At 35.9% G+C, this 13,398-nt stretch overlaps 1 pseudogene; it reads right to left on the bottom strand.

Annotated features, from left to right (window-relative positions):
• LOC129925727 (THO complex subunit 2-like) overlaps nt 1–13,398 on the bottom strand; it is a 32,705-nt pseudogene that overhangs the window by 3,131 nt on the left and 16,176 nt on the right.

The raw sequence follows: 13,398 nt of genomic DNA, 5'->3' as shown, positions 1-13,398 counted from the left end.
TATTTGTTATTGATATCTGCACTGAATTCTTGCCTTTTTAAATACTTTAAAACAAAATCCAGAAAGGGTTGGATGTTATAGGCCCTGCTAGTTGTTTTCATTTCAGTGGATAGAGGATGGAGAGTGATTCGTTTCTGTATGGCTCCTTCAGTATGACCTTGTTCTTAGGTTGTTTCAGACAGCTGCAGAGGATGGATTAACTCTTGTATCACAGCAGTACATCAACGTAGCTGGCAGTCACTCAACATGCTGAAGACACCAACTTCACTTGAGACTTCTGACCAGGTGGGAAGACAGCACTGCTTCGTTCAGACAGCAGCATTTTATAACTTTGCTCAAATAATGACTTTCTTTTGATATCAGGACTCTGCTAGTCGAATGGTTTGCAGGTGGTATTAACAGCAGCAAGAAGAGATCATTTATTATCTTCCCTACTATCAACTTTCAAGGCGTCTATATTTCAGTCATCATATGTCAGTATCTTTCAATAAATGCTTCTTTGACTTTAACTGCACATATTGGTAAACCAAAGGCTGATGAGCAGCATGTTTCATAAGACCAATTTCCTCTCTTCACAGAAAGATTTTTGTTCACTACACCTCTATCTCCTCAAGAAAAGGATGCTTATCAAACAGATCAGGCTTTTGACACCTTGAAAGGTAAATTTCTTCCTCTGTTCCATTGGTTTCTTTGGCAACAATATTACATGACGCAATAGGCAGTCATAGGCAGAGTGACGTTAGTTGGTTTCAAACCTGACCACTTGCAATATACATCAAAAAATAAGTTATCCATCCAAGATTTGTCTCTCTCTATGCAAGCTGCTTATCAATGTTATTGTTTTGAAGGAAGGGTTTCAAAGTGATCAAGCTCTTTGTTTTTAACATAGACATTTTCATTTCCCTTGTCACTATGCTCTCTATGTCTGGGATTCACCTTTTTCTCAAGCCGCAATGTATCAGTATCATCCATTTTGTGCCTTCGTCTCTTGTCATCTGGCCCCAGCATTTTTGGATCTTACTGCCTCCATTTCTCTTGTTTATTCAAGCTCTCTTCTGTTAATTCTCTCCTTGTTTCACCTTCTACTTCCGTTTCCACATTGATTTCCTTATTGATTTGATCTCTGCTTTGAACACTTTCCATTTGATCTTGTTTTATTCACATTAGACTTTGGGTTATCTTTGACACTTTAACACTTGACGGAGAGGATACTCCTTAAACCATATTGTGATTAGCTTGTCTGGGAGAACTTGTCTCAGGACAAAAACCTTCCACTACACTTGTATACTAACCTGAGATGACCCACTCATTTCCAGACGCCTTCGTTTAGGATCTGAAAAAAAATAATTAAGAAGTTTCCACTGAAACCAGATTTGGTCTTCAGAAAACTGTAATGGTATAGAACAAATGACAAATAAAGAATAATGCTTACAGTGATTGAGAAAAAGGATTGTCTGGCAAATGTGGACAAATAATCAGAGAATATTGGCATTGCTTTTGTTGCTAACTGATTGAATCAATCAAAAATGTATTCCACACTTGTAAAAGAAGAGCACTGCTTCTATTAACTGGATGTTTTATATCACTATTTATAAAGCCCCATAGAAAATAAATAATATGGAAAGAAATCATGTGACTTAAAAGAATATTTTTTCTCTCTTCAGTAGAACTAGTATACACAAAACTGTACAACAGGAGGCAGAGTGGTAAAATGTCAAGCTTTGAAATAGACGTTTACAATTCCAGAGAAAAATGAAGTTTAAATTCTGTATTTTAGGTCAGTCTATATTTAACTTAATTCTTAAAGGTACATTTAACTTAACTTTAACAGGTACATTTATTGGAAAACAGAAAAATTGTCACATTTTGCATAGATTAGAAACCAGCTATTTAGAAATACAGGTATCATAAGAACAGGAGATCTAGCCTTGAAAACTTAACTAACTGGCTACTTAATGTCCAGGAGATCTAACCATGAGAACTAACTGACTACTTAATGTCCAAGTTGGTCACAAGATTCCATCCCACTAAAGAAATGATGGAGGGCTAGCCCAAAAATAAATTGGTCAGTAAGAAGTTCACAGGAAGAGAAAGTTAAAAAAAAAAGGTAGATGAATAATCAACTTTCCTAACTGATCCTGAACTATTGATATTACAGTTGACTTTGTACCTCTTTCCTCCAAATGTTTGGGTGATGGCTCAGCACTATGTCTGTGGGAGGATGTGCTCAAGTTGTGGCTTGCACTGCTCCCTTCGTAGTCTTTCACCCTGGATGAATGTCTTTCTTCCTCCTTGGCAAAGGCTTCATGTTCTTTCCTCTCATGCTTCTCTTCTTTGGCTTTCTCTTTGGCCAGCTTGGTTGCTTCCCTGTCTTAGCGGTCACTTTTCTTCAATTTCTCCTCCTTGGGCGTTTTGGGCCTAACTGAGTCCTCAGTCTGATCTGTGCCTGCCTGCCTGTGGTATTGGTCAGGACTATCTCGAGCTTCTTTCTTTACTCTAACAAAATTGAAATAAATATTACAAGTTAAACCTGGGTTTAGTAAAAAAACATGAAAAAATGTATTTTACTAACAAAGAAAAAAAGAACGATGCATTTATTGTACAGATCAATTGGGTTGGGATGTTTGTACAATTTAAATTGTCATTTGACAATTGTGGTAAAGTTTAAAATAAAGTCATAAACAAAGAAAACTAGCACAAGAGAACCACAATTTAGATATAACACAAAGGAGAAACTAGAGCTCCATTCTTCAACCTGATCAAACCACATGAAAGAAAAAGAAGAATTATGTAAATAGAAAATGTGAGGAAGTTTGCTTTCCTTTAGCGCCAACTAGAACTGACAAGTTCAAGAAGTGACTGGTTCAAGAAGTGACAGACCTATAACTCCAATTAAAAGAGCAGGTAGAAGCAGTAGTCTGTGAAATAAAAGTCACTTGATGTCAGTTTACCATTGTAGATTCTCTTTTTTCTCTGCTGCTCTCTTCTCTCTTTCACTTTCTGTAGCTCTCTTCTCTTCTCTTGAACTGAGTTCAGGTTTGACATCTTTGGAGCGTCCTGTTCAACATAAGACAAATATCACAAATGAATAAAAAAGATCAGAAGAATCATTGATCCTAAAAATATTTGACAAGTTTAAGCCTGCCTTAAAATCTACATCTCTGTCAATCACTGATCCTAAAAACGTTCGACAGGTTTTAAACAAATTTAAGCCTGCCTTACCATCAACATCTCTCTTAGTACTGATTCCTGATGAGCTGTCTGACTGCCACTGCTGTTGTGTCTGATTCTGTGCTTCTGTATTGTTGGTTTTCTTTGGCTTAGGGAAAAAATATGTTTCATTACTTTCACACCGGGTAGATAAAAAATGTATTTTAAATAGTCCATTCATTGGTCTATGTATATAGTAAAACTGTAGAAAGCATTGTTATATTTTTTAAAATAAAATTAATGTTGTGAATGTGCATACAGTTTGACAACAGACTCACTTCTTTTATATGGAATTCCGTTTCTTGTACCCAAGTTGGTTTCTTGCTCATTAACTGTCCAGCATACCTAGCATAGCATTACATAAACATTTGTGAAGGTAGGCAAATATACATATACAAAGGCATTTATAAAATTAGACTAAACTATCAGGCAACTCATGTCTAGTTTTAGCTATAATAGATTGTTCTTTCTTACAATATAACTAATGCATAAATATCTGGTCTTTTATCCTTCTCCTCTTTACTAAGTTTATCCACTCGTCTTTCTATGACCATTCCAATCTGAGTCATTCTTGGAAAGTTAGGCAAAATCTGAGAGAAAACAAAATGTTATGTCACACAACTATATGTAAAGTAGAACAGCTGATAGGTTATTTACAAGACAATGTAAGGCAAGTGAATAAAGAAATGACCAATGTTGGGATTGTTAAAACAGATACAAAGTTAGGGATAATACTGTGTAGTGAATATTGGTAACTCAGTATGCTCACAATGATGTGAACATGGTCATCATTTTTTTAAAAATACCAGCAGATAATTAGTGAGAACTAAATGAAAACAGTTCACCAGATCAAACTGTCTCCAGTACAAGATCTGACAGGAGAAACCAATTAGATACTCAGTACAAGATCTGACAGGAGAAACCAATTAGATACTCAGTACAAGATCTGACAGGAGAAGACAATTTGATACTGGGCCACAAAGGGACATCTTTTCTGTATCAAACAAAACTTGATTCAGCCCATACAGTAACAGTTGCTTTGACATACAAGCAAATAATGACCTGAAAGAGAAGTTCAAGTCCAACAATTTTTTTGTTTCACCTGAAGCAGCATTTACCTTCAAAAACTATTAGCTGCTGAAATTGTGTCTTTATTTTCTTTTACAGACTTATGCAAGCAGGTATTTTCTTGTCTGAAAATAAAACTAGCCTGACCTTGTTGAAGACTAGTCTTTAAGACTATTGAATGAATCTTTCATTCTAGACACATCTACAAAACTATTAAATTGGGTTCAATTCTAATAGTTAGCTTCTCAATTTTTGATGACATCCTATCATCACCATCAACAATTACCTATAATAATCATTTGATACAAAAATAATCTCAGAATCTTCATTATCTGAAAGCAAGAACTTATCAAGAATTTACTTTGGTCAAAACAATCAAAGAATTTCTCATCTGACTGTAGTTCTTGGACTCCAAACATGTGATCACAGACTAAAGAAAGAAAAAGGTAACAGTTAGCCTATTTAACCAGTCTAACTAGAAAAGCCAATGCAAATCCATGTTTTGGGCACCCTAGATTCTGGATCTAGCACAGGGGTTGTACTAAAGGTATAAGAGATGGATGCACTGAGCTCTGTCTGACACAGGCTTTGTCTGCTCTGGTTTTATACTGTTGATGCACAAAATATTTTTTAAAATTTATAGATATATATTTTTAAAAAAAGGGGGGGGGGGGGGCAATTCTGTATTATTAAACATGATGAATAATGTCTGCTTATACATTGAGCAATTTCTATAAGCTTTTTGAAATCTGTTTTTTTTTTTCTATGGAGAATCCTTACTATATAAAGAAAAATAAGAAAAAACAGGTGTGAGAAGACCCATTGGCAGCCACATACTCCTATCAAGGTTAGTATAGGGCGGGGGGGGGGGGGGTAAAGAGTTAATCATACTCCTCACATTAGTAATGCTCTTATAGCTACCCCACCAGATCTGACTGTTTAACAAAAGAAGGGAAGGGTATCAGACCCCAAAAGTCCACACTCTAACCCTAAACCTAAACGCAAAGACATTTCATTTTAAAGTCTTCACCTTAGTTAGCCTAAAATGCCATTTATGACAAACATGTCTGTAATTAACATAATCAAGTCTGTTCATTTTGTTATTCACATCAGTTCCTTTACGGAAGACTGTTAGAAAACCTGGAAAGTTGAAGCACTCCTGAAAGTAAAAAAAAAAAAGTATAAAGTGAATAACTGGCCTAGAAAAATGTTAGCACATCTTAGCATGTCTTATCAGAGAGAAAGATTGTTCACCTTTTCATAGATAGCTGGACTGCTGTGCCACCTCATGACAGTCTCTAAAGCACTGCACAGAAATCTGCCATAACGTCAAGCCTCATTATCAGTACAGCTAGTCAAAAACAATTTACAAAAAGTTTCAGGCTCTATAGAAATCTAAAATTAGAAAAAAAAATCAATCTGGATTGAACAGGTTAGGTTTTTTGCATGATTACCCGACATCTACATATCTTAAAACAACAGTATGGGGTGGAGTTTATGTATTTAAAATACTGGTGCAAACATATATAAATATATTGTAATTTGAATGAATTCCAACTACAAATATTGTAGATAGAACGTGCCCAATACTTACCCTATCATAAGTAATAAGAGTGGAAAAATTGGGTGTTTTTAAATTATGAAGAACTTGTATAAAATGACCACAGTATATGGCATCACTGGCAGTGAAACAACAGTGTGGAAACAAGCAATACTGAAGTAGATTGGTGGTCATCTCAGACTTGAGAGTCCCTGGGAAACCAGAGTTAGAACAAGATCAGATATGGGTACAAACATATCAATGTATGTATATGTGTGTGTGCATGTGTGAGTACCTGTGGGAAACCAAGAATGTTTCTCCTCTTCTAGTCTCTCCATCACTCTCTGGACATGCTCCACCTGCCTCCTAGCTTCATCTTTCAATCTGTCAGTTAAGATCTTGCATCTTTCTTGCTCTTTACGTTTCTTGCTGACAGGCTGCGAGAATTGAATATCATAACCAGGTTGTTATTGATTTCTGAAGAAACTATTATACACAATCAAATCCCAGGCCATGATATAGAATACATTGACTACAAAAAGATCGGTCCAAAAATACTTGCATTGGAATTGGGCAATTACATCAACATGTTTTCTATAGACCATAGATGTCTAAATAGATCACAATTCTTTTTTTTATTATTTAAATCATAGTTGTGGCTTTGCTTTTCAACATACAATTATATAGAAGACAAGCAATCAAGGACAGACTAAACAAGGTGACTGAGAGATAAAGTGCTTGACTTTCAAACAAGGACAGACTAAACAAGGTGACTGAGAGATAAAGTGCTTGACTTTCAAACAAGGACAGGCTAAACAAGGTGACTGAGAGATAAAGTGCTTGACTTTCAAACAAGGACAGACTAAACAAGGTGACTGAGAGATAAAGTGCTTGACTTTCAAACAAGAAACTAAACAAGGTGACAGAGATAAAGTGCTTGACTTTCAAACAAGGACAAACTAAACAAGGTGACAGAGATAAAGTGCTTGACTTTCAAACAAGGACAGACTAAACAAGGTGACTGAGAGATAAAGTGCTTGACTTTCAAACAAGGACAGACTAAACAAGGTGACAGAGATAAAGTGCTTGACTTTCAAACAAGGACAAACTAAACAAGGTGACAGAGATAAAGTGCTTGACTTTCAAACAAGGACAGACTAAACAAGGTGACTGAGAGATAAAGTGCTTGACTTTCAAACAAGGACAGACTAAACAAGGTGACAGAGATAAAGTGCTTGACTTTCAAACAAGGACAGACTAAACAAGGTGACAGAGATAAAGTGCTTGACTTTCAAACAAGGACAAACTAAACAAGGTGACAGAGATAAAGTGCTTGACTTTCAAACAAGGACAGACTAAACAAGGTGACTGAGAGATAAAGTGCTTGACTTTCAAACAAGGACAGACTAAACAAGGTGACAGAGATAAAGTGCTTGACTTTCAAACAAGGACAGACTAAACAAGGTGACTGAGAGATAAAGTGCTTGACTTTCAAACAAGGACAGACTAAACAAGGTGACTGAGAGATAAAGTGCTTGACTTTCAAACAAGGACAGACTAAACAAGGTGACTGAGAGATAAAGTGCTTGACTTTCAAACAAGGACAGACTAAACAAGGTGACTGAGAGATAAAGTGCTTGACTTTCAAACAAGGACAGACTAAACAATGTGACTGAGAGATAAAGTGCTTGACTTTCAAACAAGGACAAACTAAACAAGGTGACAGAGATAAAGTGCTTGACTTTCAAACAAGGACAGACTAAACAAGGTGACTGAGAGATAAAGTGCTTAACTTTCAAACAAGGACAGACTAAACAAGGTGACTGAGAGATAAAGTGCTTGACTTTCAAACAAGGACAGACTAAACAAGGTGACTGAGAGATAAAGTGCTTGACTTTCAAACAAGGACAAACTAAACAAGGTGACAGCGATAAAGTGCTTGACTTTCAAACAAGGACAGACTAAACAAGCTGACTGAGAGATAAAGTGCTTGACTTTCAAACAAGGACAAACTAAGCAAGGTGACTGAGAGATAAAGTGCTTGACTTTCAAACAAGGACAGACTAAACAAGGTGACTGAGAGATAAAGTGCTTGACTTTCAAACAAGGACAGACTAAACAATGTGACTGAGAGATAAAGTGCTTGACTTTCAAACAAGAAACTAAACAAGGTGACAGAGATAAAGTGCTTGACTTTCAAACAAGGACAAACTAAACAAGGTGACAGAGATAAAGTGCTTGACTTTCAAACAAGGACAGACTAAACAAGGTGACTGAGAGATAAAGTGCTTGACTTTCAAACAAGGACAGACTAAACAAGGTGACAGAGATAAAGTGCTTGACTTTCAAACAAGGACAAACTAAACAAGGTGACAGAGATAAAGTGCTTGACTTTCAAACAAGGACAGACTAAACAAGGTGACAGAGATAAAGTGCTTGACTTTCAAACAAGGACAAACTAAACAAGGTGACAGAGATAAAGTGCTTGACTTTCAAACAAGGACAGACTAAACAAGGTGACTGAGAGATAAAGTGCTTGACTTTCAAACAAGGACAGACTAAACAAGGTGACTGAGAGATAAAGTGCTTGACTTTCAAACAAGAAACTAAACAAGGTGACAGAGATAAAGTGCTTGACTTTCAAACAAGGACAAACTAAACAAGGTGACAGAGATAAAGTGCTTGACTTTCAAACAAGGACAGACTAAACAAGGTGACTGAGAGATAAAGTGCTTGACTTTCAAACAAGGACAGACTAAACAAGGTGACAGAGATAAAGTGCTTGACTTTCAAACAAGGACAAACTAAACAAGGTGACAGAGATAAAGTGCTTGACTTTCAAACAAGGACAGACTAAACAAGGTGACTGAGAGATAAAGTGCTTGACTTTCAAACAAGGACAGACTAAACAAGGTGACAGAGATAAAGTGCTTGACTTTCAAACAAGGACAGACTAAACAAGGTGACTGAGAGATAAAGTGCTTGACTTTCAAACAAGGACAGACTAAACAAGGTGACTGAGAGATAAAGTGCTTGACTTTCAAACAAGGACAGACTAAACAAGGTGACTGAGAGATAAAGTGCTTGACTTTCAAACAAGGACAGACTAAACAAGGTGACTGAGAGATAAAGTGCTTGACTTTCAAACAAGGACAGACTAAACAATGTGACTGAGAGATAAAGTGCTTGACTTTCAAACAAGGACAAACTAAACAAGGTGACAGAGATAAAGTGCTTGACTTTCAAACAAGGACAGACTAAACAAGGTGACTGAGAGATAAAGTGCTTAACTTTCAAACAAGGACAGACTAAACAAGGTGACTGAGAGATAAAGTGCTTGACTTTCAAACAAGGACAGACTAAACAAGGTGACTGAGAGATAAAGTGCTTGACTTTCAAACAAGGACAAACTAAACAAGGTGACAGCGATAAAGTGCTTGACTTTCAAACAAGGACAGACTAAACAAGCTGACTGAGAGATAAAGTGCTTGACTTTCAAACAAGGACAGACTAAGCAAGGTGACTGAGAGATAAAGTGCTTGACTTTCAAACAAGGACAGACTAAACAAGGTGACTGAGAGATAAAGTGCTTGACTTTCAAACAAGGACAGACTAAACAAGGTGACTGAGAGATAAAGTGCTTGACTTTCAAACAAGGACAGACTAAACAAGGTGACTGAGAGATAAAGTGCTTGACTTTCAAACAAGGAGTTCCTGTTTCAAATCTATGTGAATACTGGGATTTTTAATTTTGGGACTTGGTTGGTTGTTGTGCTGGCTGTGGGCCATAGAAACAGATGATAATTACATCATCTGCCCTTCAGATTGCAGTCTGAAAAGGGAACTTACTTATTTTTTAAACGAGGTGGCAATTAATTTAAATGTCTGGCTAACTTTTATTGGCTGCCAACACAAATGGTTAGAATGATAAAGGAATGATAATGTGAAATGTGTTTAATGTTCTTGAAGTATACAGAATTAATAACATTATATCACATCTAGTCTACATACCATGTCTTTGTTAGCTTCCACTGTACTGATTTCATTTTCCTGCAGAAGATCTGTTTCTCATAAGCACCTTTAGGAACATACAAGTCATACATGGACAGTGACCAGAAAGTGATGTAGAACTGTGGCCTGGAACAAGGAAACATTCATTGGGTTACACAAGGGAATCAATCATTCATTCTTGAATCAAGCTGGGCTGCTATGTAAGACTTACGTCAGGTCATCCCAAATTTTAGATGAAAACACTGGCTTGATGGCTTCAACCACTGGTCCCATAACCTCTTTGTAAGCATTAATGTAGCAAATGGTCTAGAATCAATGAGAGACACAAAAAAATGTTTTATGTAAAAAGAAAATGAGTAGAAAAAGACAAAAGATTGAACAATATACTAAAAGCTACCTTATGATTCTTTTTGTCCTTCAACTTTTTCAGTTCATCATATTTGACCTGTAATGAGATGTAGAGACTTGGGTTCACTCTCTTAAGTATTGCACAACAGTCATTAGTATATTAAACTTTTTTTTTAAAACAAAAAGTGAAAGTTAAAGACTCCAGGGTAAATGATGATGCAGTGTGGCTTAGCACAATGACCTTGACTTCACCAGCTGTAGATGCATACCCATCTAGAGTAAAAAACCATAATGCTTCACCAAGACCCAATCTGTGACTTTTGATTCAAAAGGCTCAACACTTTATCAATCAACTACCCTGCCAAACTTAAAAATGGAGCACTTAAGAATAATTATAAGAACAATTTAAAGATGAAAAGAATTATTTGCTTTTCAAAGAAAAAAATTAAGAAACATATTGTTATACTAAATCTGGGCAGACAATTCAATTTGAAGCTTACATTGATAGCATGTGCATAGAGAAGTTTGGAGAGAAAGAAGGCAGCTGAATGAGGCATATGGTAGGTTGATAACAAGACATCAATGGGAGGTAATCTCTTCACAAACTCTTCTGTACTGAGTTGCATGAAGAGGAAACTTTCTTGTCATATTTTCCACTGTCACTAACAACTAAGATGGGCTGTGAGGTTGAGTGGCATGAACTGCTTGGACATGTAACAAGGGGCATAAGTTTGAATCTCAATGTACATCAGGAAATTTTTATATTGACATGTGATCGAGTTGTGTTTGCTGAGCGCCCAAATAAAAATGAAGCACAAAAACTTTCTCCCAGACACCCTCTTTTTTTAAAATTCTTTTTACTTGGCTACAGTGTCAAAATAATTACAAGTGCAGGAAAATATTAATAAGGAAGCATGGTCAAGAGGCTAAGTACGCTTGAACTTGGCCTGGCTACCTATGAAGGGGGCTCGAGGTTCAAAACCAGACTAAAGGCAGCATAGAAAAACCTTCTCCCAGATACCCCCATTCCCTCCCACTGGTCCACAAATGAAATTGGACCATAGCACTCTGAGCCTGCCACATAGCATGAAAGTAGCACTATATAAAAGCTATAATTTTACATAGGAAAAGAATTATATACAGACAAATGAACACATTTGATGAAGTTAATGAAAATGTGTGCCATTGCCTACCTGATCATAGAGTTTTCCAACTAGTTTTAAATGTTTGTTGACATCTTCAGCAAATACAGTGCTGTCTCTCTGCTGAGACATCAACAAGCACAAAGATAGGCAAGGTCGTGCTCTAACAATGTGTCTTTTAAGCGAGTAGAAGATTTTTTTGTGTTCCGAATTTGAGAAAAGATGCTGCCCTGTAAAGTACACAAAATGCATGAGTATAATAAGATTGTACATTCTGCGTGTTCAATGACACTATTACTTGAGATGAACTGTACCTCTTGTCTGACCAGCTCTCCACCAGCCATTGCTTCCAACTGATCATCTGTGACTTTTTCAGAGATTTCCACCCCAGCCATTTTTTGCACCACCTCTCTCAAGAGCAGTAGATCAATGCTAGAAATACAATGTATAGCATACAATGTATAGCTGTGTCAATAATTCTTTTACAAATTTACATTCAAGTGATGCTAGGGATGATGCTCCAAAAAATATTTCATTAAAACTAATGTATTACTTTGGAGCCAGAGTGAGATATTCATGTTATATGTTTTCATCCTGTCTTTCTCTGGATTAGCAATGGCTTCAATGATACAAACTGTTTCTAATGTAAGGATCATTAAGTATTATCTATTATTCATGTTTAATTGTTTGACATTTTTAAAATAGAATGTATGCATTATTTTCACCAAACAGAATAAATAAACTCATAAAATGGAAAACTAGAGATTATCCCATGTCATAATCATAGGGAAAAATATTTTAAAGAACATTATTGTAACAACACTTTTTTCTCTGTAAAATAAATTTAAAAAAAAAAATCAGGAAATTCAATACATCTAGGGGAAAAATTTAAATGCAACAATTGAAAGCCCTGTTCAAGAGACAAAAAGGTTTATACAGTTTTAAGATATTTTTGTTAGCCAAGATTAATCTTTTCAAACTAATGTAGTAAATGACTACAACATTAAATTACACTTGAAGAGTTAAAGAACATCCAGACCACTTTAAAGGATACATGTTAACATGTCATAAGAAATAGTTGTCAGGTACTTGAGGGAGTCAACTACTGGACCAATCAAGTTATCATACCGCTGGATCTGGTTCAAAATCTAAAGATAGTGATCACAAATTTGTAGAAAATTTACTCAATCAAAAAATCTAAAAGATATTTTACAATGGATATGATGATCCTTACACAGCGACAAATAAATTGTAAGAAAAAAATATACATGCATATACTACATATTCAAATACAATGCTAGGATTACTATGACTCAACTTGCCTAACTGTCGACCAGAGGGTTTCACCGTCTCTTTAGAAAGACGCCTACAGAAAAAAAAGGAGATTGTTTAAAAACATGTCTACCCTAACTTTATGATTTATGAATTTTCGAATCAAGTATCTCAATTTAATTGAGAATCCTATTTATAAACACAAACTATAGGCAGTTCATGGCAGTGTTAGGATTAAATACAAGAGAAAGCAAGGGCAATAATTGTCTAAACATCTCAGGACACAAGTTTTAGACTTACTTCATGATGTATTTGGCTCTATCCAGACAATCTGCTCTTGTACTCATAAGTATTGGATACAAGAAAAAACTCTAATTTTTCCATGTCCCATAGAGATGATATCTGAATGGTAAAAGAAAGTTGTTTTTTTTTTGCTTTCATTAAGCCTCTAAGTTGGCAACACATTTTCTAGGTAGGGCAACAAGAAAAATGTTATTGCTAAAGGGAGGCACACACAAAAATCTAAAAGATGACGCCCACTTCGATAAAAACAAGTGTCCATGATCATAAGATAATTACAGATGTAGCAGCATTAGCTTTCTCACCTTATCTCATATGGATAGAGCTTTAGTAGAGTCCACAATTCTTCCGCCATTGAAGAAGAAGGGAAAGAGATGGTAGCAGGACTTCTTCAAGAGCATTTAAAAACCCATAGTAAGCAATTTCATCCTCTGGACCAATGCCACCGGAGTGATGCTGAAATTGTCATTTAAAATTATGTTCACTCTGTTCTAAAATACACACTCA

The sequence above is a fragment of the Biomphalaria glabrata genome, chromosome 4, assembly GCF_947242115.1.
Source record: "Biomphalaria glabrata chromosome 4, xgBioGlab47.1, whole genome shotgun sequence".
Taxonomy (NCBI): Eukaryota; Metazoa; Mollusca; class Gastropoda; family Planorbidae; genus Biomphalaria; species Biomphalaria glabrata.
Note: the sequence above shows the minus strand (reverse complement) of the source record. Positions and strands in the feature narration are given on the sequence as shown.